Here is a 22,775-nt window from a genome sequence, read left to right as displayed (position 1 = left end):
ATATCTTTGTGAAGAAGCTTTGTTGTAGGGATGCAAGATGGAGGTAGAGTGATTACTACGGTATTACTTTTATGGTTTAAATTTGCGTTTAAAAAATACCCAGTGTAGTCTTCATACTAGAGGCCAGACACTCACGGAGCTGACTCCTCTCTTCTATCAAAACTTGCTTTGGGGAAATTAGTCATTTACTCTTTAATTTGAGTTTAAATAAATGCATTGAGCTTTCAGTAGTAATTACATTAAAAACTCTATGAGTATTGTAGAGTTAAGTAGTTCAAGTTCAAGCCTTGGGGAGAAGCGGTGCAGTCTAGTAGGGACAGGCATTCTTTTTGACAGAACCCTTCCTGCAGAGGTGACTGATTCTTTCTCCTTGGGCAAATAAAGCCAGCCCCTTGATCTTTACTATCAGGCAGGTCCCAGTGATGCTTCCGGTGAGCAGCAAAACAAAAGGTAGTCGGTTCTTTGAAGGTGCTTTAGCACCTAATTGTTATTCAACATTACATTTTAAGTCATTCTAGCTATTGCAGTACAACAGTGCTTTTTTTTTTTAATAAGAAATTAATTACCTGAACAAATTTACTTCTTGGATTTAGTTTGGTAAATGGCATATAACCAAATAATAGTTTTGAGTAAAACTGACATCACAGCACATGAAAACCCAGAGGGGTCTTTTAGGATGAGATAGCATATGTCAAAGTCATCAACTAACAGCTGTATAAATATTGGTTGTTGCCCTTGTTATCTAATCTAATCATTTACAGATAAGGAACCTGAGGCCTTTGGCACTAAAAGAATCACCTAGGCTAGGTAAGGAGCAGTCCAGAAGAACTGAGTTCCTAAATACAGAACGCATTCTACTCCATCAGGCTGCCTCCCAAGTTTTAAATGGTATCCCATGAACACCAGATCTTTTCTTTTTTTTTAACTTTTCTGAGCTTGAATTTAAAGAAATAAAATGTAGAGACTTAGTGATTATTTCCTAAAAAACTAGTGTCAACAGCTGCTTTCAACGTTCAACACATACCTTAGTATATATCAGTCAAGCTGTATAAGAAAGTTATTTGTTCTGTGTAACTTTTCATCTGACAATCATATATATTGATATGCACATAGATTTACATACCTATATACTTCCTGGTGTTAGAGAATGAATATATTGTACATGGGAGCATTCTGTGTATCCTTTAAATTGAAGAAGAAAGTGGAAAGATTTTAGAATAGTCATAGAGTTCATTCAGCCAGCCACTCAGTAGTAGTACGGATAGTGGAAATGCAAAGATGAAGAAGACTGACACAGTTCTTGGCTTTATGGAAATTAGTACCTCAAGTAACTGTAGGGTATGGATATAGGGAGACAGTCAGTCAAGTCAGTATGGGGAAAGTTATGGTGTTGAAATATAGAATCTTACGGGGACAGAAAAGAGACAGACGCATACACCAGATCAGTGAAGGCGGCCAGAATAAAAGTTAACCAGGGGTGCTTGCTTCGGCAGCACATATACTAAAAAAATAGGAACGATACAGAGAGGATTAGCATTGCCCCTGCGCAAGGATGACATGCAAATTCGTAAAGCATTCCACATTTTTATATGACCCAGCAATCCCACTACTGCACATATACCCTGAGAAAACCATAATTCAAAAAGAGTCACGTATCACAGTGTTCATTGCAGCACTATTTGCAATAGCCAGGACATGGAAGCAACCTAAGTGTCCATCGACAGACGAATGGATAAAGAAGATGTGGCACATATATACAATGGGGTATTACTCAGCCATAAAGAGAAACGAAATTGAGTTATTTGTAGTGAGGTGGATGGACCTAGAGACTGTCGTACAGAGTGAAGTAAGTCAGAAAGAGAAAATCAAATACTGTATGCTAACACATATATATGGAATTAAAAAAAAATGGTTCTGAAGAACCTAGGGGCAGGACAGGAATAAAGACACAGACGTAGAGAATGGACTTGAGGACACGGGGAGGGGGAAGGGTAAGCTGGGATGAAGTGAGAGAGTGGCATGGACATATATACACTACCAAACGTAAAATAGATAGCTAGTGGGAGGCAGCTGCATAGCACAGGGAGATCAGCTCGGTGCTTTGTGACCACCTAGAGGGGTGGGATAGGGAGGGCAGGAGGGAGATGCAAGAGGGAAGGGATATGGGGATATATGTATACGTATAGCTGATTCATTCTGTTATAAAGCAGAAACTAACACACCATTATAAAGGAATTATACTCCAATAAAGACGTTAAAAAAAGAAAAAAAACAAAAGTTAACCAGGGGAAGGGCAGTGGTATTCCAGGAAGAGGAAACAGCATGTATGAAGACTCAGAGAGAGCTCAGGATTGGAAAGAAGGTCAGTAAAGGTAGAGCTTCAATAGGCAAATCTGCAAAAACATTGTTTTAGGAATTTCTCAAAAGAATCAGTCTGCCAGTCTTCCTTATTAGTTTCCATTGGAGGCTCTTACACTATACGTGAGGTGGTTTTTTCTGACATAGTATTTGTTCTTTATATTGATTTTCAAGCATCTAACATTCTCCGTAATGTCCTATTTGAGTAAAATTATCATTATCATCTATAGACGTATATTTCTTAAGCTCCTACCAGTTGTGAAGGCCTGCATACTAAGACTGCCGCATCTGAACCCCGATTATAGTAAAGGATTTAAAGTTGAAAATATTAGGTTGTTCTTGGTCTGTTCAGAGAGACCAAGTGTACATCCTTGAAGCTACTTTTTTCCCTACAATTCTTTGATCCGGTGATTTCACCTCATTATTCCTATTCTAATTCCCTTGGTTCAGTTTCTTAAAAATGTATTTTGAAATATTTAAGACATACAAAAATAGAAATGTTTCAACAAACTCTTGCATGCATCACCCAGTTTAAGAAATAAAATTTTGTTTAAATTTATTTGAATAAGATTTAAAATAATTAAATAAAAATTTTAAATGAATGTATGAATAAAGAAACAAAAATTTAAAAATAGATTAATAATATCCCTGCATGCCTCTTCTCCCCAGTCTCATTCCTTCTTATCCTGCTACATCAAGCGGTAGCTTCTCTCTTACATGTTGCAGTTAATGGGTTCTTGTTCCCAGTACTTTTATTGCATGTACTTTTCTGGCACGTGCATTTTGTAATGTTTCTGATGCTGAGAACTCTAATCTCTCTGCCATCCAATCTAGAGAGTAATCCTCTGACATTTTACTGCAGGATAATTTCTCCTAGGTTTGACAGTGAGTCAGTGAGTCAGAAGACTCCAGGCTCCAGTGCTGTGTTTCCAAGGGTTACAGAAGTTCTCTAAGCATCTTTCCTTGACGTATAACATAATAAAAAAGCATTGCCCTTGACTTTTGTTTTGGTAATTATAATCAATAGATGCTTTAGATATGTAAGAAGATGTATACATTTCAGAACAATTTTCCTTTTGAGTATTGGAATGAGTGCTAATGATGACGAAAGTGTCCTCTGCTCATTATTTTGGATCAAAATTGATGGACTCTAATTAAACCGAAATATTTCAGCTCACAGTACTAGTTAATTCTGCCTGGTATATAGGCTCACTTTGCAATATATGCAGTTTGCAAACAGATATTAAAGAATAACAGCAAAAGAGCTGAATGCTGAACCTCAAACCTCTTTATGGTAAATTGTTAAATGTTTTTCATGAAAATTCTGGGGATCACTTTCTGAGAAATCCCTCCACATCTAGAAATTTCAGTTTCCAGTTACCCATGAAGGAATGGAAATGATTTACTTATTATTTGCCTTTGGAAAGAGTATTTTAAAGCTATATTTGTGTGGATATCACAATTTCAACATGATTTACTATCTTTAGGGTTAAACCACATGTGTATAAAGGATCTTTTGAAGAGCAGTAGTAATACAGTTAGTTTAGGAAGTGCCACAACTTCAGCTCCCTGTTCTTTGCCTTGGCTTTCTTAAAAAGTGAAGACTTTCTGCTCTGTCCTGTCAAGAGCAAATGCAGAAGGAAGGAACCAGAGGCAGGCCTGCCCCCTTGACCTGTCCTGCTGGGCATGTCAGTTTGCTAGAGGAGACCTGGCAGCCCTGGGCTCTGTGTCCGGGGACCCTGCAAGTAGGTGGGGGCATTCCTGACTTTTGTGATCATAGCTCCCTGTAGGTGCAGAAGACACCACAGCGGCCAATGAATCCATCTAAATATTTAAGTAAAGTAGGACGAATAGTTCAAGTCATCTTAGGAACTTGTCAAAATTTAGGATTCTAGGAATCATTTACGAGACATAGGAGTATAAGGAGTCTGTTAAATTTCTAATTTGAAAATTTCTAAGGTGATGTCCATCTTAGAAAAGAATATAATACTAAGACTTGATCCCTAGCCCTCTAAGACGTTCAATGGACCTCTGGGCTTCCTTCCTTTCACCTGCTAACCTTTGTCTTCCAGTCTTCCTTTTCTCAATTCCCATTATGTGGAGTAAATGTGGTGGCTTTTATTTCTTCCTTGCCTTTCCCTGAGCGGGTGAGTGATGCCAACAGCTGAGTGTCTTCTTCAGAGAGCATCTCGGACCACTGTGCATTTTGTGTGTTTGGTGGTGGGCAGGCCAGGCACGCACAGAGTTAAGCCCACGGCCGCCCTGTGTTAACTGAGCATTTCTCAGTGTAGCCAGGTCGTAATCCCTAAGCAGATGCTTTAGGGGTCTTGGTATTGTCCAGAAGTGGCTCTTGTATGAGAAAAACGCAGCCATGCAGAAATGGCACACACACTGTTGACTCGCCCACCGTGGCTTAAGGTTTTTCCTTTATAACATCCATGAACCCGTTTCATCTCTACCTAGCCAGAGAGTGTTGGCGCCTTCCCTGTCGCTACACCTTTAACTCGTTAAAAATAAAAAATTAAACAACAACGACAATAAACTAGAATCACATCGTAACGTTCCCTACTGATAAGAGGTTCTGGTTTTCCTTGCGTTCTTTTCGGTTTGTCGTTGTTGGCCCAGACCTTGCCCCTTTCTCAGGTCTTTCAGCCGCATCGTGGCCTTTCAAAACTTTTAAGTCCTGTAATACTATATTTTGTGAAGAAGGGAAAAAAATGAGATTTTTTTCCTCCTTGCTTTTGTTAACCCATTCTTGTTTTAGGCTCCAACAAAAAGGGTTTTTGTTAACTGGAGCTTAAAATCGGCCAGCTTGCAAAGTATTCTCCCTTTTTATGCAGGGAGGATTAGCTTGGCATGTTATGCAGTTCCCTTGTATGAGCCATTCACGTGTCCTGTCAGAAGGTGTATAATTACTCACTTCACCATCAGCAATCATTCTTAAGTTAAAACCTGTTTTAAACCTCTCATTAATATAAATCATACCGGGAAGGTAGAAAATACACCTTCAAAAAGAACGAAGTGTTAGGGAGCTAATCTGTTCTTTTCATAATAGACCCAGAGTAAATAATTTTTACTTAGCGCTTTTCTCTCTTTGCAATCAAAATAGTTTGTGATAAAAGATCGGGTACCAGGGGTTGCATAAATGTGCAATGTTTTATTCAGACGGGATTGGGCTTCCTGCTTGGTGCCAGCTTCGTTTTCTCTCTGTCACCCTTGAACAGTGAAGTGTGTAATCCTCCATTCTTTTAAAGTCAGCCCCCTGACAGAATTTCCTCTCTCTCCCTCTCTCTGTCTCTCTGTCTCTCTTTCTCTGCCCTTCTCTCTCTCTCCCCCCTCCCTCTCTCTCTTGCCCTCTCCCTCTCGCCTTCTCCCTCTCTCTCTCTCTCTCTCTCTCTCTCACAGACACACACACACACACACACACACACACACACACAGAGAGAGAGAGAGATTCAGGAGTACAATGTTTTCATTTTTCAGGTTTTTCTTTCAATGAACTATCCCAGCATGCTTGGCTAGCTAGCAAGCAGTCTGAACATATAAACAATGCCTCAAAGTATGATTTTTCTTCATGGAAGAGCCTTAGGCCAAGGACTCAAATATCCATGGTCTATTTATTCATTAGCAATGTGTTCTAGTACAGGTATGGTGGCTCTAAAGGCATAGCTCGAGTTACTCATCTTCCTAACATACAGAGGCTGCTTCTGCTCTTCCTCCATGCCTCCCACACCAGACTCTCCCTGCCACTGCATCAGACATGTTGTGGCTGTGGAACATTCAGTCCAAGCTGGGGCCTCAAGATGAGGGAGTTAGGCAGTCTCTGAAAAAATGTCTTAAATTCTTATACATCCTGAAAGGCCCAGCCAGATCTGGCATTTGCCCACCTCTCCAAATTCATTTCTTACTTTTCTCCCTAGCGCTTCTGACTCATCTTCTGACAGTCTCCTTTTTCTTCTTTAAATTTGCCAAAGAGCCCTACTCTTTTCTACCTAAGGGACTTCACTTCTACTAATCCCATGTGTCCCAGTTAAGTTTTACTCATTCGTCAGGGTCTAAATTTAAGCCAATGTGCTTTCTTTTTTCCACATTTTTTCAATTCAGTGCCAACCAGAAGTTATTCTAGGTCCTTGAGATTCAGGGTTGCTTTGAACAGATGACATCCCTGCTCTCATGGGGCTTATATCCTAGGAAAGGCCTTCAACATAGAAGTCTTCTTGGACATTCCAATCCATGTGGGCCCCCTTGAAGTTGTGTTTCCATAAAACTCTATGAGTCTTCATTGCATTTTCTTCACTCTGAAGGAATAAAGGAATGGCTGTCTCCCCGTCCCCAAACATCTTCCAATTATAGTCTTCCTGAATTCTTTTACATCACTCTTACACTGTCTGAAACATTATACTAATTAGAAATTCATTGGGATTGACAGACATTTTCTTAAAAAATAGATGTCAATTACCAAAAGCAATTGTTTTAAATTCATATCATCTGCTTTTCTTTTAGCACCTGGTGGACATTAGTGGCTGCAGGAATGAGGACAAGGTTAGGTTGAGAGGTGATGCTTTTAGTGACTGGAACAGTGGGAAATCCAAGGTGGCTGGCATGGGGCACAGTGCCTGGGAGGATGGGTGTCAGGGAGATGGGAGTGCCCACAGGGAGAGAAGAGGGTTTGGAAGTGAAGATTGGCTTTCTTTAGGAATTTAAATAGAGAAAGCTACGGCCCCCCTTTTCATTTTTGTCTCTTGGGAAAGAAGGAAAGGAACTAAAATTAGTTCATCTTTTATGTGCCGAGGACTTTACCTATCTTATTTCTTTTTTTTTTTTAAATTTCTTTTAAGGCATTATTTTATCTCCAGTTAATATTTAAAGATCAGGTCTCTTTAATTCCAGAATTAGAACATGTAAAACTGACCCTCTGTAGCCTCTGGGTACTCAATTAATGTCTGTAGAATGAATGAATTCACTGTATAGAGACTTACTCTCCACTTTGGCATGAGTCTTCAAGCCAGCTTCCCTAGACTCAAATTTCATGTTGGTACTATTGGTATCATAGCTGAAGTGCATTCAGAGTTGAGTTGGGCTTTGTGGGCTGGTATGAAAACCTAGTCACCTTGTATGATATTGTTTTGATAGGAGATTTCAATGTGAGGTCCAGACCACTGACTCGCCTATGAGCTTTTGGAGCTCTGTTCCTTAGTAAGTTGGGGGTTACCCATATGTGAATACAGAGGTGATATGAAATTAAATCTTACGTATTCTGTTTTCTTGTGATACTTAGGATACTTCTAATTGAGTTTAAGTGGTTCTCTCTTTCTTTTTTTTTTCTCATAAATCTCCCCAAAGCCTTTTTATAAGTAGGTAGTATACCTAATAATGTTAGTAATAAAAATTATCACCTAAAAAAATTTAAAAGAAGTCAAAGGAAAACAAGAATTTCTAAGATCCCCCAAATGTAAGATCTTTTGACATGTCCCTGTTTCATACTGAGTCACCAGGAACATGACATTAAGCTGATTTTGATTTGGGTTCAAGTGAGAGAGAAACCACGTTAGTGATGAATTCTAATAAGATTAAAATACAGTCACAGAGAGAGACCCCAGATGGACTGAGAGAGGCAAACCATGAGATCCTTTCTTATGTAATGGTAAAGGCTGGCCAGAAAGGAAGCTTTTTCACTGGAATCTTTGCAAAACTGCATACACCAATTTACAGGCAGTTTGAATTTATATGTAATTGACATATTTCAAAAACATTAAATGTTGGGATTGACATATATACACTAGTATGTATAAAATAGATAACTGATAAGAACCTGCTGTATCAAAAAAAATAAATCAAATAAAATTCGAAAAAAAAAAGACATTAAGTGAAGAGCGACATGTTTGCTATTTTGACCACTAAATTTGAGTGTGTAGTGGGAGTAGGTAGGCTTTAGTACATGGGCTCAAGTAGAAGATTATTTGGTTGAGATGTGGGAAGCACTAGTAAGAAAAATAAGGTTCATATCGAGTCCAGTGCCTTTGATGTGTATGTTTCTATTCCTATATAATAACTTTTGAAGTCAGCTTCAACACAGTATATTTTTACAGTTACTTCTACTGTTCCTATAACAATTTTTAAAAAGATAGATAGAAATGCAAAGTTGGATGAGAAATCTGATTAAAGGAAGAGTAAATGAATGATTCAAAATGAGTTAAAAATGAAATTTTGTCTTTAAAAGGTATTATGTTAAAGTACACTTGGAAAGAGAAATTATGTAAAATTAAATTCATAGATATAGATTCTTCCAAAGTACCAGGAGACATGGTAGTTCAGTGGATGGAACACAGGCTCTGGAAACCTGGGAGGCTCTTCTCTGCATCTCACCAGCAGCATTAACTTGAGCAAATTACTTAACCTCTTGAGGCCTCTCTTGTTCCTCACCCATAAGATAGGGCTGATAATAATAGTATCCACCTTGACAGTCTGTATTGAGAAAGCCAACTTTTGTGAGGTTTCTTATAAATGCCTATTTATCAATGCCCTCTCACACGGTGACTGTTCTCATCAACAATTATATAGCAGTAAAGGAAATAGATATTTAAAAAAAATTATTATAAGTAAGTCACAACGTATTGTTATTATCTTCCTGTTTTCATGACAGGATTCCTATTACTTAGGTTCGGGAAAATATCCAATTCATGAAAATCCAAAGCAGCTGTGCTTTTGTTGTATAGTACCTGTTATAATACATTTCAAGTTTAAAGAGGGACATTTCAGAACAATGTTCATTGATTAAAAAAATTCATCAATTTTTGGTTCATTCAATAAACAGTTTCTGAGTACCTAGTAATATTTTATGTCTTATATTAACCTCTAGGAATAAAAAGCAAAGGCTCTTTCCACAGTCATCCACAGGGACGTCACAGGCTAAGAATAAAGTTTTACCAAGGAACTGGTAATACACTAGACAGTGGTAAGTGGCAGAAAGCTTTGAACTGAAAAATAAGGTTTTAAAATTGTAGTATTTTGGGGGCATCCTTAGGAAGGATTCTACACACACACAGAGACACAAACACACCTTGAGTTTATAAGTTAGAAAGCCATTTGAAATGTAAACAAAAAAGTCATTTAAAAATTTTAGTCCATAGCAAAGACCGAATTATCTGAATAACTCTAATTGTTCATTTCTAAGGTGTCCTTGGCTGTATTAATCTAATGTTTATTTTTAAAATGTGATTAGCAATTATCTGGAATACTTTTAAAAATATATGCTTCAGTTAATAAAGGTCATGTTAAATTTTTTTTTGTTTTTTGTTGTTTTGAGACTCATAGTCTTATATATTCCTTGCTGTTCTTGAGGGTGTTTTTACTGAATAGATTTTAAAGAAAAATATTCTCTAAATATTGCTTATTGGCTTACTGGATGAGAGATGATTCATCTCTCAATGAATTAATATTTTCAGTTTTGTTACAAAGCCAAATTGTCATCATTAAATGATTTTAGAAAAAAATAACATGTTCTTTAAAATGTAGAGTACATACCTTCTCAATTAATTCTTTTGTCAATGTTTATTGAACAATGAGAGCCAATGGAAGATTACAATAATTGAATCTTCTGAACTAGTGTTAAAAAATTTACCGGATCAATGTTCTAAGTCGTTATTCTAATCAATTTTGTTGAAATGAGATCCATTCAAAAGGAAATAACACATATTTCACCACAATGACCAAATATTATGCACAACCAATGTAAAAGAAAAATTCATTAGAAACAATTATATTGGCCTGGACCTTTAAATATTTTGTTCTGTGTTTCCAAATACTTTTTGGATCTTTTTGTAGAGAATGACAGCAACTTTGGGAGTGAATCCTGAGAGTTTGGTAGAACTAGATCTGCTTCTAAGCTTAATGCCTGCTTATTAAGCTGGAAAACGTTATTATTTTTTTATATTAGACTTTAATATCATAAACAATGACAGGCTTTTCATGTTGTTTTCATAAAACAAAATTTGTTTATAAACCCAAAGCCATAAAACCACAAAAACCCCAGAAACAATCCATCACTTTGTTCCATCCCGAGTTCACTTTATTGCTTTCAAATACATAAAGTGCCCTGTACTTGAGGAAGAATATAGTGTAAGGATGAATCCAGTACCAGATAATCACTGGCCTCTCAAGGACAGCATTTATATTTATTTATTTTCTCATAGCATTCCTTAGGATTTAAATCCTTGGATATCCAAATCAAATGCATTCAAGTAAACATAGCTACAGGTCATATTTAAAAAATGCTTTCAGAGGAAAATTTATACAACTCAAAAACTGCTTAATGTCCTTGAAGGGAAGAAACTATATACCTACATTAGTGGTAAAGAAAATATGAAACTGGAAAATATATAATTCTGGAAAAGAATAACACAGGGCAGATGATTAAACTGAGATCATATAAAGCTTGATTTTTGTTCAGGACACTTTCAATTGCAATTATTCTCTTTGGTTCTTAGCTGTTTATTTTTAGTGGTGAGATCATAGTTTTCCATGATTAGGGAAATAGGGTCTCCATACGGAACTATGATGTGGAGTCCAGAAAATAACCGTGGTATCAGTGGAACAGAGGTCTCAGCAAATGCTGGTGTAGTTTCACCCCCAACCCCAGTATTAAGAAATAATTAACATACATCACTGTATAAGTTTAAGGCGTACAGCATGATGGTTTGATGTATATTGTGAAATGATTACCACAACAGCTTTAGCTAACATCTATTTTCTCATATAAAGAAAAAAAGGAAAAAAAAATTTTCCTTGTATTAAGAACTCCTAGGATTTACTCTCAACGACTTCCCTATATATCATACAGCTGTGTTAGCTATAGTTATCATGTTGTACATTACATCCCTAGTACTTATCTGTCTTGTAACTGGAAGTTCGTACCTTTTGACCACCAGCCTCCAGTTCCCCCTCTGCCCACCTTCTGCCTCTGGCAATCACAAGTTTGATTTCTTTTTCTGTGAGTTTGTTTGTTTGTTTAGATCCTACATGGAAGTGAGATCATACAACATTTGTCCTTCTCTTCTGACATATTTCACTTAGCATAATGCCTTCAAGGTCTATCCATGCTGTCACAAATGGTAGGATTTCTTCTTTTTTATGACTGAATTATAGATAGATAGATAGATAGATAGATGGATGGATCTCACAACTTTTTAATCCGTTCACCTGTTGATGAACACTTAGATTGTTTCTATGTCTTGGCTATTGTAATTAATGTTGCTATGAATGTGAGTGCAGATATCTTCAGAGTTAGTGTTTTTGTTATCTTTGGATAAATTCCCTTTTCTCCACATCCATGTCAGCATTTGTTATCTCTTGTCTTTTTGATGATGGCCATTCTAACAGGCAGGAGGTGATATCTCATTGTGGTTTTAATTTGCATTTTCCTAATGACTAGTGATGTTGAGTATCTTTTTATGTACCTGTTGGCCTTTCATACATCTTCTTTGAAGAAATGTCTATTCAGTTTCTTTGCCCATTTTTAATTATATATATTTTTTGCTACTGAATTGTATGAGTTCTTTATATGTTTTGGATATTAACCCCTTATCAGATAAATGGTTTTCACTTTGTTGATCATTTCTTTTGCTGTACAGCTTTTTAGTTTGATGTAGTCCCACTTGTTTATTTTTGATTTTGTTGCTTGTGCTTTAGATGTCATATCCAAAAAATCATTATCAAGGCCCATATCAGGGAGCTTTGTTTCTATATATTCTTCTAGGAGTTTCATGGTTTCAGGCCTTACATTTAAGTCTTTAATTCAATTTGAGTTAATTTTGGGGAGTAGTATAAAATATGGGACCAGTTTCATTTTTTTGCAGGTTAAGAGCTAATTATCTCAGCACTACTTATATTTAAAAAATATTTTATTGATGTATAATTGATTTACAATGTTATGTTAGTTTCTGCTGTACAGAGAAGTGATTCAGTTATACATATGTGTACATCCCTTTTTATATCCTTTTCCATTATAGTTTATCACAGGATATTGAATATATTGGGTTGACCAAAAAATTTGTTTGGGTTTTACAAACTTTTTGGCCAACCCAATAGTTCCCTGTGCTATACAGTAGGACCTTGTTGTTTATTCATTCTATGCATAATCATTTGCCTCTGTTAATCCCAATCTCCCAATCAATCCCTCCCCCCCCACCCCTCAGTACCACTTATTGAAGGGACTGTCTTTTTTCTATTGTGTATGCTTGGCTTTCTTGTCAAATATTAGTTAACCATATATGCTTGGGGTTATTTCTACATTCTCGATTCTGTTCCATTGGTCTGTTTGTCTCTTTTCACGCCAGTACCCTCCTGTTTTGATGACTACAGTTGTACAGTGTAGCTTGAAATCAAGAAGTGTGATGCTTCCTGCTTTGTTCTTCTTTCTCAGGATTCTTTTGCTATTTAGGGTCTTTTGTGATTCCTTATAAATTTTAGGAGTGTTTCTGCTACTTCTGTAAAAAATGCATTTGGAAGCTTGCATTAATCCTCTAGATCAGCGGTCCCCAACCTTTTTGGCATCAGGGACTGGTTTTGTAGAAGAGAATTTTTCCATGGGAGGGGGGAGGGGATGGTTCAGGTGGTAATGAGAGCAATGGGGAGCGGCAGATGAAGCTTCACTCGCTCACCTGTCACTCCCCTCCTGCTGTGCGGCCTGGTTCCTAACAGGCCGCAGACTGGTACTGGTCCATGGCCCGGGGGTTGGGGACCCCGCTCTAGATGATTTCGGTAGTATTGACATTTTAACCATATTAGTTCTTCCTGTCCATGAACACAAGATACCTTTCCATTTATTTGTATCTGCTTTGATTCCTTTCATCAATGTCTTATAGTTTTCAGAGTAGAGATCTTTCAACTCCTTAGTTAAATTTATTCCTAAGTATTTTATTGTTTTTGATGCCATTGTAAATGGGATTGATTTCTTTAGTTCTTTCTCAGAAAATTCATTATTAGTATGTAGAAATGCTACTGATTTTGCATGTTGATTTTGTATCCTGCAACTTTACTGAATTCATTGGTTGGATCTAAGTTTTTTATTGTTGTTGTTATTATTGTTGACTTTTTAGGATTTTTTTATATATAAAATCATTTTTTATATATAAAATCTGCAAATAGAGACAATTTTACCTCTTTTTGTCCAATTCTGATACCTTGTTTTTTCTTGCCTGATTACTCTAGCTAGGACTTCTAGTACTATGTTGAATAGGTGTGGTGAGAGTGGGCATCCTTGTCTTGTTCCAGATCTTGGAGGAAAAACTTTTAACCTTTCACCAATGAGTATGATATTAGCTGTGGGCTTGTCATATATGGCCTTTATTATGTTGAGATATGTTCCTGCTATGCCTAATTTGTTCAGAACTTTTATCATAAATGGATGTTGAATTTTGTCAAATACTTTTTCTGTATTTATTGAGATGAGCATATAATTCTTTCATTTTACTGATTTGATATATCATATTGATTTATTTGCATATGTTGAACCATCCTTTCATCTCAAGGATAAATCTTACTTGAACATAGTGAATGATGCTTTTAATGTGCTGCTGAATTTGGTTTGCTAGTTTATTTAGAATTTTTGCATCTATATTCATCAGGGATATTGGCCTATAGTTTTATTTCCTAGTAGCATCCTTTTCTTGTTTTAGTATTGGGATAATGCTGGCCTCATAAAAGGAGTTTGAGAGTGTTCCCTCCTCTTCAGTTTTTTGGAAGAGTTTGAGAAGGACTGTTGTTCATTCTTCTCTAAGTATTTGGTAAAAGTCACCAGTGAAGCCATCTGGTCCTGGCCTTTTCTTCATTGGGAGATTTTTTGATTGCTGGTTCAATCTCCTTGGACTATTCAGATTTACTATTTTTTCCTTGTTTCAGTCATGGTAAGCTTTATGTTTCTAATAATTATTCATTTCTTCTAGGTTGTCCAATTTGTTGGCATATAGCTGTTCAGTGTGGCATAGCTTTTGTAGCTTAGGACTTAAGCTACAAAAAAACAGTCCTAGCTTAGGACTGTTATGCTTGTTGAATATGGCCTTCTGAGTAGGCCAGAAAGATCTTAAAAGTTGTTTATTGTTCAGGGAAATACAGTAAGGGATGAGAATGGATTTAAGGAGGGACTCTTTTATTTTATTATGAGCTTATGTCTTTGAGTATTGTTTAGATTGTTTATGGGTTAGGTAGAAGCCTATTTGCTTGAAGGACAAAATCCCAGAAGATACACAGAATGCCCATCAGTGGCTTCTTGGCCAGCTGGAGTGTAGTTGAGGTGCTGATAGGATACAGGGTGGCTGGGAAGGAAGCCATGGCCAGAGCCTGTGAGACCAGGTGGGTTCCTACTGCTTCACTTCTCTATCAGTCACAGGCACTGCCATTTCCTTATCAGACGTAGGTGTGGAGGAATTGAGCTAGAACTAATAGGAAGGTTTTTCTGCTTTTGCGTTTCATTGAAATTAGATTGGCTCTAACCTGTTCCTTTAACACAACTTCCTCCTTTTTTTCCTTTTTTTTAACCATTGAGGTCAAATGTAATTTTTCAAAATTTTACTTCTTGATTTCTCTCTCCCGTGGAATTGCACAACAGGGAAAGAACCTGAAGTATAAAGGAAGCCAGTGTAATTATTAAATAATGAATGGTTACATTTTCATAGATAAATGTCATAAAATAAAAAATTCTGGAATGCTAATTTTTAACAATGTTCATATCTAAATGTGTTTCTTCTGGAAACTGTGGGTGGGAATTGTGCATGCTAAAATTGATGCAAATAGGTTGCAGTTCAGAAAAACAATTCAGCATAGAAGTTTGAACTGGAATCTAATGTAGTCACTTATCAGTAAGTGGAGGGCTTGGTTAAAGTAGATCAGCTCTGAGATCTGCTCTGCTGCTCACAGTATACAGAGTGCAGCCTGGCTTCTGTCAGGATAGACTAAGATTTTTGTCTTCAAGTCCCTGCTCTATGGTTCTATGATCTGGGCATAGTGCCTAACCTCTCTGAGCCCCTGGTTAGCTGTGTAACTCAGAAGACAGAGCTGCAGGTAACATTCCAAGGGAGCAGCAGAAAGAAGGAATGGATTAATGCTGAGTCCAAAGACTAGGAAAAGTTCTAGGACAGAAAAGGCATTTGATCTGGTCTGCATGGAATGCGGGTTCCTAAACGCAGTGGATAAAGAGAAGGACAGACTTGTCTAGGGGAGTAGCATGGGCAAAGGTACAGTGGTCCAGCTCACTGGGGCTTGAAATGCATGACTTCCTGTCAGGGGAGCTGAACCTGGAGTTTAGGAAATGGCCTTTGAGGACCCCGAACGCTATATGAAGTGACTTTATTCAGTAGGTGTATATGTTTCTTGTGCTGTGTAACAGATTACCACCAATTTAAAGCAACACCCATTTATTTATTTATTTTCAATTTTTTTTTTTTTTTTTTTTTTGCGGTACGCGGGCCTCTCACTGTTGTGGCCTCTCCCGTTGTGGAGCACAGGCTCCGGACGCGCAGGCTCAGCGGCCATGGCTCACGGGCCCAGCCGCTCCGCGGCATGTGGGATCTTCCCGGACCGGGGCACGAACCCGTGTCCCCTGCATCAGCAGGCGGACTCTCAACCACTGCGCCACCAGGGAAGCCCAACACCCATTTATTAATATGCAGTTTTGTTGGTCAGAAGTCCAGAGCAGTGTGTACAGTCTCTGTGCTATTATAAGACTGAAATCAAGGAGGCTGCTGGGGCGAGTACTCATCTGGAGGCTCCGGGGAAAAGTCTGTTTTCAGGCTCATTCTCGTTGGCAGAATTTAGCTTCTTGTGGTTGGAGGATTGAGGTCCGCATTTCTTTGCTGGCTCCCAGAGGGCCGTCCCCTATCCTTACCATGTAGCTCTCTCAATTTTCAAGCCAGCAAAGGCACATAATTCCTTCTCCTTCTTTGAATCTCTCTGACTTACCTTCTGAGATGAGCCAGAGAAAATGCTCTGCTTTTAAAGAGCTCATGTGATTAGATCAGGTTCACCTGGATTACTTCCCTAATTTAAGGTCAACTGTGTCACGTAACATAACCTAATCGTGGGATTAAAATCCATCATATTCACAGTCCCAGGGACTATGCAGAGCATGTAGACCAGGGGGCAGGAAATTTAAGGGACCATCTTAGAATTCTGCCTTCCACAGAACTGCAGGTATCTGAGCAAGAGAGTTATGTGTTCCAAGCAGCATTCTAGAAAGTTGACAATAGTGGAATGTAGAGAGTGTTTTGGAAAAAATGAGAGACTGGAAGCAATTGACACAGGAGGAAGTCTTTGCAATATCAAAGGGCTTTAGTACTGCTTATGTCCTGTTCAGTACTGATTTAGTACAGTTTAGTTTGAGAAGGGCTTCAGGGCATTGGAAATAGGGATCCAAGGATCAAAAGGACTTGACAACTTGCTACCTTCAGCTAGGAGCCAGGATAGTATCCCTTTGTGGGTTTGGAGGGAGAAGTAATGGGTGGTGCTAAGCAGATGGTCTCTCTGTGCCTCCCGCTCTGAATCACGTGCTGGCGCTTCACTTTTAAATTAAATTCACGATTTCCTCTTTATTGTTGAATCCAGAAGCCAGTTTGAGGACTGCTGGACCTTTCTAACACCTTCATTTTATAAATGAGAAAACAGAGGCTCATAGAGGAGAAATGGCATCCCTGCTAGAGTTTCTTAGTTTTGCCAAGTATGTAGTTTAGTTTGAGAAGAAACGACCCATTGGTAAAGAGTGAGTAGAGGGGTAGAGGGCATAAGAAAGGGCAGCTCATGAGATTATCTCATGGATTCAAGGGAGACTGGGATTAGCTTGGTTTGGGATTCATTAGGAAAACTTCAGTCGTGTAAACGGGTCTTAGCCTGGCTGTTGAAGGAACTAATGGAGAGAAAAATCAGAATTGCCTCCATAAAGGTCTGCAGACAAAGCCAGTTCTGTGCAAAATTGGGGGATAAAAGATGCTCCAGAGGCAGTGTGGTACAGTGGCATGAGCTTTGAGGTCTTAGGTGTTTGAGCTGTGTGATGTTGGGGAAACTATTTGTCTCCTTGAGTGTCAGTTTTTCCTACTGTATAATGGGGCTAGTAATTTTGCACATATGAATGCATAATAACAGTTCTGTGGGTCAAAACCAGTTGAATATCTGAAACCTTATATGTTTCAACCTAATCTATCAATACCCGATAGGGTTGCTGTGAGGCCTGGCTGTGATAATGCGTGTTTAGCACAGTACCCAGCATATAATCGGTACTGAATGTATAACACCTGTTTGTAATATTATTCAAGGAAAAGGAGACTTCAGACTTTGGAATTTAGGCAGAGAGATTAACCTTTCAAGCCAAGCCTCTCACTTTGAGATACAGGACAGTAGCCGGGCTGCGAGGGAGAGGATTCTGGATTTCAAGTGAAATGTGAGAATATCAACCAGAGGATCAGGTCAAGAGGCCAGAAGGACTTCTGATGTGTCAATATTTGGCTTGACCTGGGCATACAAAGTTTAGTAATTTCACTGTGAATTGTAGTTCTAGAGAAGCTCATGGACTTGGGAGGAAGCTAGATGGGCTGTAGATAGGATAAAACCTAGTTCAGAGCAGAAAACCCTCCTTGGGAGGGACAGAGAGGGCCAGGAAGGAGGGATGGGATGTGTGTTCGTGGGCGGGGGGCGGCGAGGGAGGAAGAGCAGGGCTAGATCTCACTGGATGAAGAACAGAAGCTCTGGGTGGTGGAAACTCATCTGGACGGGGCTGAGTTTTAGTGACCAGATGGGCCAGAAGTGAGGAATTTACACTTTGTTGAAGGAGGTTTTCTAGAAGGGAAATGAGGGTTCCTTAGGGAAGAGTAAAGAGCTGGGAGAGTGGCCGGAGAAAGGGGAGGAAGCGTGGGGAGGGGTGAAATTTGTGAGTGTTAAGGACGTGGGGGTGATGGGTGCGCAGAGATGTGAGAGCTGTGGGCTGCGATCCACTGGCCAGGACACTGGGTCCAATATCCAGAGTGACAGCAGGACGAAACCAGGGTTCCCGGGCAGGGCTCCTGATTTCTCCAGAACTCTAGGTCTGGTAGGAAGGAAGACCCCTTGTGCAGAATAATCCACCTCTTAGCCCTCCCCCCCACCCCCTTACGATATTTGAGAATACTAAGTCTCTCCCCTACTCCAATTCACAAAACAGAATCAAAGCATCTCTGAGCCTGTGAATCACAAGGGCTTTATGACAGCTTCAGAGAGGTGCCTTGACCTTGTTTATGATGCCTGTGCTAATTAGAAAGGACTGTGTTCTTTTTGTGGCGTAAGACTTTGCGGTGGACCTACATGGTCATTATGATCAGTAATAATAAATGATAAAAATTTAGAACAGGTGTCTGATAATCCTTGGTAGAGAGGTGTCATGGGATCTTGTTCCCTGACTTTGCCTTCTCTCCACCTGGAACGGAGGCTGATGAGCCCATCAGACCCCAGCCTGCTGGGAGGAGATGCCTTGGCTCACCGTGAAGAAGGCATGATATGCTGAGATGACTGTTTATCTTGGACGAAGGGCTGCTTTGATGCTCTCCCAGGGCTGGAGATGGAGAATTAGCTTGTGTGCAGATTCATCTTCTCACAGGGAAGTTAGTCTAGTTCCCAGGCATGGAACCTTGGCCTTCAGAGTCACAGGGTGGGTTCTGACGTAACGGGTCAAGATATTGGCTTCTTCTCTTCCAGGAGAATGTTTGATATACTGTTTTATTCACCGTAGCTTTAATTCCACTGTATAAACAAGAACGTGCCATTTTCTTGTCATCTGCAGAGCCCCGGATTTCTTAAATCTCATCAAAGGTAGTGTTTTTTATTCAAGCTTTCTTCCTGAATTCTGCCCTGGAGTGTTCGTAGGCAGTTTAACATTACTCACCATTTAGTAAAGGTAACAAAAACAAAACAAATCCCAGCAAACATGCCTCCTCCATAAAACGCACATAAAACAGGAATAACATGTGAATGAACAAATCCTAGCTTGAATTCGTTCTCTTGCAACAAATATAGAGTTGTTTGTAATTTTGAGTAAGTGAGTCTGCAAACCAAAATAGTTAGTAGGTTTAATTTTAGTTTCACAGTTTTGACATGGTAACCCTAAATCACATCTTATTTGCAAAAATCTTTTCAACCCAAACTTTTTTTTAACCCAGTGCCACAAGATGACTCTATGTTAAAATTTCTCAGAAGACAATATAGCTCTATCTATTAACCTAAATTAACATATAGATAATAAATAGTAATATTTATTATCAAGATAGTAAATAATACCATTATTCGCACCTTAGATTCGCTATTCTTGTTGAAAATGTTGGTAGTACTAAACATACCACATTTTAAAAAACAAAAAAGCCTTTAAACGTGGCAGAGAGGAAGTAGTCAGAGGATGTACCAAACTCCATAGGATGGAACATCTTAGGGGAGAAAAAAGGCTAAAGCAATCAAAATTTCTACCAGATTGGATTCTCTGCATGAGTTTCATTAGCCACCTTTTACTGAAGAACTGGCACTTAAGAAATGTTTTTGTAGTTGGAGACTGAGGTGATAATTTAATGGTCTCCAGTCAGAGCTAGTAGGAGACTAAGAGAGGAAAGGTTTTAGGTTCCCTAGAGGATAGGAAGTGTTTCTTTCAAAATCACTCTCCGTGGTGTCTCCAAGGGCAATGTCAACAAATAGGTCCTTGATAAGTGTCTTTTATGATGGCAGTGGTTGGGTGGATGGTAGATCAATAACTGAAAAGTGTCTGAACTTACAAGATTACAGGCTTAATAGAAATCTAGGCATCAGCTATGATCAAGACCAATGCATTTAAAATAAATACTTCTCCACTCTGAGCTCACGGGAAAAAAGGGACTGTGCATGTCAGATGCCAAACCCCTGACCAAATCTGGGCAGTAGTAATAGCCTCTTTGGCCCTTGGTAAAACCTCCAGTAAACTAAATACCAAAATCAAATATAGAAATGAAGGGATCTCTGTAGACTAGCTGAGTGACATGGGTAGTTACTGGTCTCTCAGGTGGCCAGGAGTCCAACTCAGAGTTCTATAATACCTCACTCCTGCTTGCCCAGGACCTTCAAAGTCTCGGATTAATGTATGAAAAATCTTTTTCAAGAGGCTTGTTGAAGCTCTGTTGGCTTGGATAGAATGCCAGTGGGTAGAATCTGGGTTTTATCAGGTGCTACTTGAGGAAAAGCATTTATGGTAATTCAAGAAAAGCACTGAAAACAGAAACACGCTTTGGAAGTTGTTATTTGGAGTCAGACTCTTGAACGTATCATGGAAACAAAACAATTGTAAATATTAAAAAAAAAATCATCATTTTATTTTATATCTGGCTTGAATATGGTGACCATGTTTGTCTATATTTCCTGGACAACTGGCCTGTTCCTTCAGTAGTTTTCCTTTGGGAAAATGTATCCCTTCCAAATGCTGCCTTGTAGCTCACACCTCATCATTCTTATTCCCTTGTTAGGCTCAGCAATCCTTGCCTTCTTAAAAATGCCGTTAGTTCCACAGAGTAATAGAGGGGTTCTCAGCAATCACAGAAGAAGCTGAGTCTGTTTCCGAAAGTACAGTTTACTGGCAAAGTAGCAGGACCTAAAGGCTTACATTTTTGTGCCCCTCACTGCCATAGATATTTTATTTTCTTACCCTAATTTTCCCTTCACTCAGAATGACTGTCCTGTTTGTTTGATTTCAGTGGTATGTGTTTTTTGGTAAGTGTTCCAAAAATCTTTGGGGGGAATGAAGTGGTCTTAAATGAAATAATTCGTAATATGGCCAGTCAGAGCAGGATTTATGAGTCTTCCAAAATAATGTAAGTTTAGTTTGCTTAGTTTGTATCTTTTTTTCTATCTCCCAGCATTATTAAATAATTAGATAATTGATATCTTATCTTTTGGTTGCTCATGCCCACTCCAGAAATAATTTGTAAGACAATCTAATTCAGATTCTGTCTGCTTTAAATAGGAATTAGTGTGGGTTGCGTGTAATATATGTAAAAGATGTAACCTGGGAAAAGTTACTGCCCAGAAGGTTTGGAAATTACTACTATTTTTCCTTTGGCCATCATAAGGCAATTGATCAAAGTGGTCAACTCAATACAAAGAATATGACTTTGGGGCATAGCATGCATATGAATTCAAATATTAAATCATTTCACGTATATTCCACTTAATGTTATTAAGTTCTGCCCAACAGCACTTTCCAAAAATTACTCATAACTTATGTATGCTACTATGGCAATATTTTAGAAGACAGATGGGGATAGCTGTTGTAGTGTCCAGTGTGAAGCACCATGTCCTGTACATAGGCTAGAGTAGTCCTTGTGAAATAAATGACTGTTAGTTGTGGGGTTGTCTGATACAGATTTGTACTGGAAAATTATACTTATTTTCCCTTCTTCAGCAAGACTCTAAAAGCAATTTTGGCAAATACAACATAGTCCTTAGTGTCACATGAGTATGATGGAATTGAAGTGACTGTTATGTGGCCCTGACCTTGGTGTTGTGATCTGGGTGATGTGAACCCTTTGGAGGATGCAGTATCTCTCTTCTGGGGTTCACTCATTTTTGTGGAAGCTTACCTCCTCCGCAACTTTGTACACACGCGCGCGCGCGCACACACAACACCTTCATTCTTACCAGTGGATACAGATGAACCTTGGCGGGACCCACCTGAATCCTGCTTTGGGCCCTTCTCATACCAGAACTTCTTTAGTTTACGCCCCGCCTTCACAGGGACTTTCTGGGGTCAGCAAAGTGACTGGATAAACTAATATATGTCTCCATGTTAGTACAGAACTTCCCTGTGGCATAAGCCCAGCTTGCTTGTCAATTGATATATTTTTGCAAATGATTGTTAATTTTAAAGATTTAGGTATTTTATTTAAAGTTAGTTTAGAAAAATGCAAAAACAAAAATTCTTGACCAGCAGCAATTAGATTTTCAGGTAACTTCTGCCAGCCTATCTTTTCTAAACAAAACAAATCTGTGTTATTTCTTCATATTGACCATTATATCTGACTAAATTTGAATTATACCAGCTTTATCTTCATTCCTAAGAGTGATGATAATACCTATTTTTTATTGCATACTTACCATGAACAAGGCACTGTGCTGGGAATTTACATGAAGTGTCTCAATTCTCGCTACAGTCCCGCTTGGAAGAGATTACTATTTGCCTTTTACAAGATGATTAAAGGACATTTATCCAAGTTACAAAGCAAACAAGTGGACAAGAAGGTTGAGAATTCTTTATTAAATTTTGCTTTGATAACAAGAGTAACAGTTGCTTTTGTAGTAATATTGCAGTATTGTTGAAGTGCATAACATAGGAAGTTAGACTCCATCTCAGTACATCATACAGAGAAAACCACTGTTAACAAATGGTGCATCTT

General features: G+C 38.5%; 1 protein-coding gene and 1 non-coding gene across 16 annotated transcripts in view; both read left to right on the top strand.

The window, feature by feature from the left end:
• NFIB (nuclear factor I B) overlaps positions 1–22,775 on the top strand; it is a 450,728-nt gene that overhangs the window by 291,713 nt on the left and 136,240 nt on the right. The window lies entirely within an intron of this gene.
• Positions 1,478–1,587, top strand: LOC115850639 (U6 spliceosomal RNA). The gene has a single exon (XR_004038447.1). It is a non-coding gene; the product is annotated as a U6 spliceosomal RNA (small nuclear RNA).

Source organism: Globicephala melas, chromosome 6 (assembly GCF_963455315.2).
Source record: "Globicephala melas chromosome 6, mGloMel1.2, whole genome shotgun sequence".
Classification (NCBI taxonomy): domain Eukaryota; kingdom Metazoa; phylum Chordata; class Mammalia; order Artiodactyla; family Delphinidae; genus Globicephala; species Globicephala melas.
Note: the sequence above shows the minus strand (reverse complement) of the source record. Positions and strands in the feature narration are given on the sequence as shown.